The sequence below is a fragment of the Pongo abelii genome, chromosome 3 (genome assembly GCF_028885655.2).
Source record: "Pongo abelii isolate AG06213 chromosome 3, NHGRI_mPonAbe1-v2.0_pri, whole genome shotgun sequence".
NCBI classification, from domain to species: domain Eukaryota; kingdom Metazoa; phylum Chordata; class Mammalia; order Primates; family Hominidae; genus Pongo; species Pongo abelii.
In genome coordinates, this window is record NC_071988.2 from 141,492,622 (window position 1) to 141,500,048 (window position 7,427).

Sequence of the window (7,427 nt, forward strand, 5' to 3'; positions counted from 1 at the left end):
AATAAAATTGTCAAAGAAGAATTATAATTTTCTAAAATAGAAAAAGAGAAACTACATTGTGAGCTTTTTTTCCATAGATGTTATAAATTTTGTTGGGAGGAAATGCATAATTATTAGAATCTTAACAAATATCACCCTATTAGTTCTGCAGCAAAGAACAGAGCTCCATGGGAGGAAATAATTTGGATTATCTACAGTAGGGTTGGGAGATCTAGAAAGAAGATCAAAAAAAAGTATATGCTCTCAGTCACAATCATAATCATTTAAACTGTATTATCTGATCATGAGGAAACTAAATTAGAAATTAACTTACAAATAGTAATTAAAAGGTCACAGTTTGGAAGACATAAAAAAACAAAGCCCAAAAAATTAATGGCTTAAAAAAAAAGTCACAAAGAAAACTATAAAATGTAATAGGTGAATGATAGTAAAAATACTAAAATATGAAAAATATTAAAAACAAAATCAAAATTTGTGAGGTGCAGCTAAAACAATATCTAGAAGTTATTAATAGCCCCAATATCTTCATTACAAAAAATAAATTAAGCATTTAAACTAAGAAGCTAGCTAGAGAATTGAAAAGAACAGTAAGAAAGTTGAAGATAATTGCAAAAACAAAACACAATTTAATTTATCTAGAAAAAAGTTAATGGAGATGATTTTTTAAAACTTCCTTTGAAAGCTAACAATCTAGGCAAACCTCCAGGAAGTTTGATCAGTATATATATCTATATTGATCTGTCTATCTATCTATCCAGAGATTAATGCATTATTCACATAATGAAATACTATTGTATAGCAACTAGGCTGAGTAAATCAGATACACATGCATCAATATAGAGAAATCACAAAAATATAAGACAAGAAAGTGTCTTTGGAGAGGCCCCCCGCCTCTCCAAAGATTTTTGATTAAAAAAATGCTGTTAGGCTGGGTGCGATGGCTCATGGCTGTAATCCCAGCACTTTGGGAGGTCAAGGCGGGTGGATCACTTGAGGCCAGGAGTTCAAGACCAGCCTGGGCAACATGGCAAAACCCCATCTCTACTAAAAATATAAAAATTAGCTGGGCATGGTGGTACACCACTGTAATCCCAGCTACTGGGCAGGCTGAGGCAGGAGAATTGCTTGAACCTGGGAGGCAGAGGCTGCAATGAGCCAAGATCATGCCACTGTACTCTGGCCTGGGTGACAAAGTGAGACTCTGTCTCGAAATTAAAAAGAAAAAAAAAAAGAAAAGAAAAAAAAGCAGTTAAATCTTGGACCTCTTATTCATAGTGTCCAATATCATACAACATCAAAGCACTAACACTGGAACTTTTGATTATTGTCCAATGTTCAATTAAACAATATTTAATATAAATGTGCATACTATTTTACCTATTCTATGGGTCATTTCTTGATATTATGGTATCTTCTCTTTGTGAGTAAGACTAGTACTTGCTCTTTCAATTGGCAAGTTTTTGTCCAGTTCCCTACCTCTCCCAAAAAGAGCTTGTAAAGGTGAATGCCTAAAAATAATTAACATGCTGTATTTTCTGCTTTGTGGCATCAAGATTAGGCCAATATTTAAATATGTGTTCTAGTACTTCTGATTTGAAAAATAAGTACATATTAAATTAAATAATCTAGATCATTGCCCGATTTAAACATTTTATATTATACTGTGTGCTACAAAGAACAAATTAAAAACTCTCTAAAGAAGGCAAATTTCTACTTTTCTATGCTATTACTCATGATTATGTTTCAGATAAAACTGGGAAATACAAAGTTTTGTTTCTTCAGAATAAAAAATGAACTAGCTGGGAAATTTTAAAAGAAATAACAATAAAAACACTGACAGAATAATGGTTACCTCTGTGGAGTAAAAAGGTAATGGGATAGAGAAAAGCCGAAAAAGAAACATCAAGCATATGTATATTATTTCATTAGTTTAAAAAAGACTTAAAAATTCTAACATTATGTCATATGCTTCAGTTACCTATAAAAACAGATATCACATAAATATCTATAACATATGCATGACTGCGTGTGTGCGTAAGTACATACATGTATATGTATAAACATATAAAACATTGCTCAAGTAATAACTAAAGAAATAAACTACAGAATTTTTTATCACACTTTCTTGTCTTATGTTTTTGTGATTTCTCTATATTGATGCATGTGTATCTGATTTACTCAGCCTAGTTGCTATACAATAGTATTCCATTATGTGAATAATGCATTAATCTCTGGATAGATAGATAGATAGATCAATATAGATATATATACTGATCAAACTTCCTGGAGGTTTGCCTAGATTGTTAGCTTTCAAAGGAAGTTTTAAAAAATCATCTCCATTAACTTTTTTCTAGATAAATTAAATTGTGTTTTGTTTTTGCAATTATCTTCAACTTTCTTACTGTTCTTTTCAATTCTCTAGCTAGCTTCTTAGATTAAATGCTTAATTTATTTTTTGTAATGAAGATATTGGGGCTATTAATAACTTCTAGATATTGTTTTAGCTGCACCTCACAAATTTTGATTTTGTTTTTAATATTTTTCATATTTTAGTAGTTTTACTATCATTCACCTATTACATTTTATAGTTTTCTTTGTGACTTTTTTTTTAAGCCATTAATTTTTTGGGCTTTGTTTTTTTATGTCTTCCAAACTGTGACCTTTTAATTACTATTTGTAAGTTAATTTCTAATTTAGTTTCCTCACGATCAGATAATACAGTTTAAATGATTATGATTGTGACTGAGAGCATATACTTTTTTTTGATACCTTCATATAATATGTAAAGATCAAATCATGTATCTGGCATATGCATCACCTTAAATATTTTCCTTTTCCTTATGCTGGAAATATTCAAATTATTCTCTTTGACCTACTTTGAAATGTACAATAAATTATCATAAACTATAGCCATCCCACTCTTCTAACACTAGTTCTTATTTCTTCTATCAAACAGTGCATTTGTACCAATTTATCAAGTCTTTGTCATCCCACCTCCTACTACCCTTCCCAGCTTCTGGTAACCACCAATCTACTCTCTATAATCATGAGATCCACTTTCTACCTCTCATGTATGAGTGAGAACATGCAATTTTTATCTTTCTGTGCTTGGCTTATTTCTTTAAATATAATGATCTCCTGTTCTATTAATGTCGCTGCAAATGACAGGATTTCATTCTTTTTATGGCTAAATAAGATTTTATTGTGTATATATACCACATTTTCTTTGTCCATTCATTCCTCAATGGGCATTTAGACTGTTTCCATATTTTGGCTATTTTGAATAGGACTGCAATCAACATGGGAATGTAGATATCTCTTTGATATATTGATTTCCTCTTTGAGGAGACATATATTCAGTAGTAGAACTGATGGATCATATGCTAGCTCTATTTTTAGTTTTCTAAGGGACCTCCATACTGTTCTCTGTAGTGGTTGTAAAAATAGTGTACGAGGGTCCCTTTTCTCCACATCCTTGCCAGCATCTGTTATTTATAGTCTTTTTGATAAAGGCCATTTTAACAAGGGTGAGAAGCCATCTCACTATGTTTTTTATTTGAATTACTGTGATGATTAGTGATGAGTATTATGGTATGTCTTCTTTGGGAAATTGTCTATTCAGATCTTTTGCTCATTTTTAAATCAGACTTTTTTTTTTTTTTTGCTATTGAGTTGTTTGAGTACCTTATGTATTCTGGTTATTAATCGTTTGTCATATGAGCTATTTGCAAATATTTTCTCCCATTCTGTGGGTTATCTCTTCATTTTTAATGTTTCCTTTGCTGTACCAAAGCTTTTTAGCTTGATATAATCCCAATTGTTTATTTTTCTTTAGTTTTTTATGCTTTTGAGGTGTTTGAAAAAAATATTTGCCCAGATCAATGTCTTGGAGTGTTTTCCCTAACTTTTCTTCCAGTAGTTTCATAGTTTCAGTCTTAGATTTAAGTCTTTAATTCATTTTTATTTGATTTTTATGTATGGTAAGAGAAAGGGGTCTAGTTTTAGTCTTCTGCATATGGTTATTGTTTTCTCAGCACCACTTATGTCCTTTCCCTATTGTATGTTCTTGGTGCCTTTGTCAAAGATGAGTAGGCTGTAAATGTACAGCCTGTGTTCCCTGTTCTCTTCTGTTGATCCATGTGTCTGTTTTCATACCACAGCCATGCTGATTTGGTATCTAGAATTTTATAGTAAATTTTGCAATCAGGTAATGTGATGCTTTCAGCTTTGTTCCTTTTGTTCAGGGTTGACTTGACTCTTCAGGATCTTTTGTGATTCCATATTTTTTAGGATCATTTTTATTGTTGTGAAGAATATCATTGGTATTTTCATATAAATATTTATATAAATATTCATATGTATTTTATATAAATAGTCATAAATTTTCATAGAAATATTTATATCAATTTATATTTCATGTAAATGGTTTGGGGTACTGTTGTCATTTTAACAATATTAATTCTTCCAATCCATGAGCATGAAATATCTTTACATTTTTCTGTATGTCTTCTTCAGTTTCTTCCATCAGTGTTGTATAGTTTTCCTTGAGAGATCTTTCACATCTTTGGTTAAATTGAATCCTAGGTATTTTATATTCTTTGTAGATATTGTAAATGGAATTGCTTTCTTGCTTTATTTTTCAGATTGCTCACTATTGGTGTATATAAATGCTACTGATTTTTGCATGTTGATTTTGTAGCCTGCGACTTTACTGAATTCATTTAATCAATATTTCCCTTTAGGGTAGTAACACATTATGAGTATGTGAAAGCTTTCCTATAAAGTATATAATCTCTGAAATATATTTAGATTGATAATATACTTACCTGAATGCAATTCAACCAGTAAAGGTGAAACTTCTCTGTTTCACAACTATTCTCCTCCAGCTTTTACAATAATATAGTACAAAGTACAGACTATAGAGCATACAAAACAAAACAAAGAACATTTCTATTAGTGTTCCTTTTATAAAGTTAAAAAAGGAAAACAAAACGTTATGTATAGTTAAAACAGAACATGTTATATAGTTTAAAAAGACATCTTGAATTTATTCATTTATTTATATTTTATTTTTTCAAATTCTGTGTATGACCTTAAGGAGACCATATCCAAAGCATTAACAGAAGAGACTGTTCAGTTGATTAAGATGGGAGCATAAGTGCTTGAGAACAATGAATGGTGGCAGCTGGATCTCCTGCTAATCAAAATGACAACATACTATTTTTAAACAAACATAAATGGAAAGTAGGACATCTGTAAGAAAACTTAGCTCTTTTAGAAGGAAGAAGATTTTGTTTTTTAAGTAATCAAGGACATAAAGTAACATAAACATACAATGTTAATCTGCTAAGAAAGAGAATCTCAGGTTTTATAATTTTACATCACTTAAAAGCAGACTGAATACTCCCACATCAATTTGTCATTTTAACAGAGGAAACCATGTTAACATAATATTTTAGCAGTACAGAATTCATGGGGCTTTTTTCTTTTTATCTTATAATTAAACTCATAAAAGCTGAGTTAACATTGCCAAAATTCTAATGGCTTTCATTGCTTTTCTTCAGACTCACTTGCAAGTGTTATAAATTAAGACAAAGTTTATACAAGTGGTGTCCAATCTTTTGGCTTTCTTGGGCCACATTGGAAGAAGAAGAATTTTCTCGGGCCACACATAAAATACACTAACACTAATGATAGCTGATGAACTAAAAAACAAAATCACAAACAAAATCTCGTAATGTTTTAAGAAAGTTTACGAATTTGTGTTGGGCCGCATTCAAAGCCATCCTGGGCTGCATGTGGCCCGCGGGCCGTGGGTTGGATGAGCATGCTTTATATAAACCTTTTAAACTTTCTCTGTCCATAAAGATTTTTCTTTCACTACCGTCCTTAACTTTCTCAACAACCAGACTCTTTGTTTTAAGATAAAACTACTCTCTTTTCCCACTGATGAATAAAAACACGTTCAAATACTTTGCATACATACTTGGTCTTTTCTGAAACCATTGCTCCCAGGATAACTTCTATGTTCATCTTTAGCCAAAATATCTAATTTCTCTTTTACAAAAAGTTTGGAAGTAATTGAGCACACAAAACAACTACTTATAGCTGCATTCGCCATTTTTACACCTTCTTAAAGTGGAAAAAATGAACATGTTCAAAATTATAATCAAAAGGAATAAAATTTTATAACATATGCAAATAATGAGCAAAAATTATGGTCTAATATTTCAGTATTCTATCTTGCATAGAAATTATCCAAACATTCAAAGATTATCCATTAATTTACTGTTAGACTAGGTTCCTAAAGTTAACTAAAAAATGTGGAAATTAAGCAGCCTTACCACTTAACATAATTACTGTTGAATAAAAAGTTTTTCAGAATTATATTTAAATTTAGTTAAATACTATTTTTTTAATTTTTAAAAATGTTTATAGATTCATGAGGTTCATGTCCTGAGGTACCTGTGTATTGGAAATGAAAGGAAAGGAAACAATCAACAATTGCTGAAACAATTGTATAGCAAAGTAGATAATCAATAGAGAAGAGACAACCTACAAAATGGGAGAAAATATTTGCAAACTATGCATATAATAAGGTGTTAATACACAAAACATATAATAAATCAAATAACTCAATAGTAAGAAACATAGCCAGATTAAAAATGGGCAAAGAGCCAGGTGTGGTGGTTCACACCTTTAATCCTAGCATTTTGGGAGGCCGAGGCAGTGGATCATTTGCGATCAGGAGTTGACCACCCCGGCCAACATGGTGAAATCCCGTCTCTGCTAAAAATAGAAAAATTAGCTGGGTGTGGTGGTGGGTGCCTGTAATCCCAGCTACTCAGGAGGCTGAGGCAGGAGAATCGATTGAACCCAGAGGCTAAGTTTGCAGTGAGCTGAGATCGTGCCATTGCACTCCAGACTGAGCGACAAGAGCATAACTCTGTCTCAAAAAAATGGGCAAAGAATACGAATAGATAATTTCCAAAAGAAGACATACAAATGGGCAACAGATATATGAAAAAAATGATCAACATCACTAGTCATCAAAGAAATGGAAATTGAAACCACAATGGTATATCATCTCACACATGTCAGAATTACTATTATCAAAGAGACAAAAGATAAGTGTTGATAAGGATGTGAAGAATAGGGAACCCTTGTGCACACTATTGATGGGAATATAAATCGGTAGAGCCAGTACAGAAAACAGTATGAATGTTCCCCCCAAAATTAAAAGTGTATCCATGTGATCCACAATGTCACTGCTGGTTATATATCTAAAGGAAATGAAATCAGTATGCTGAAGAGATCTGTACTCCCATGTTCATTACAGCATTATTCACAATAGGTGAGAGATGAATCAACTCAAGTGTCCATAATGAATAAAGAAAATGTGGTATATATACATAATGAAATACTAT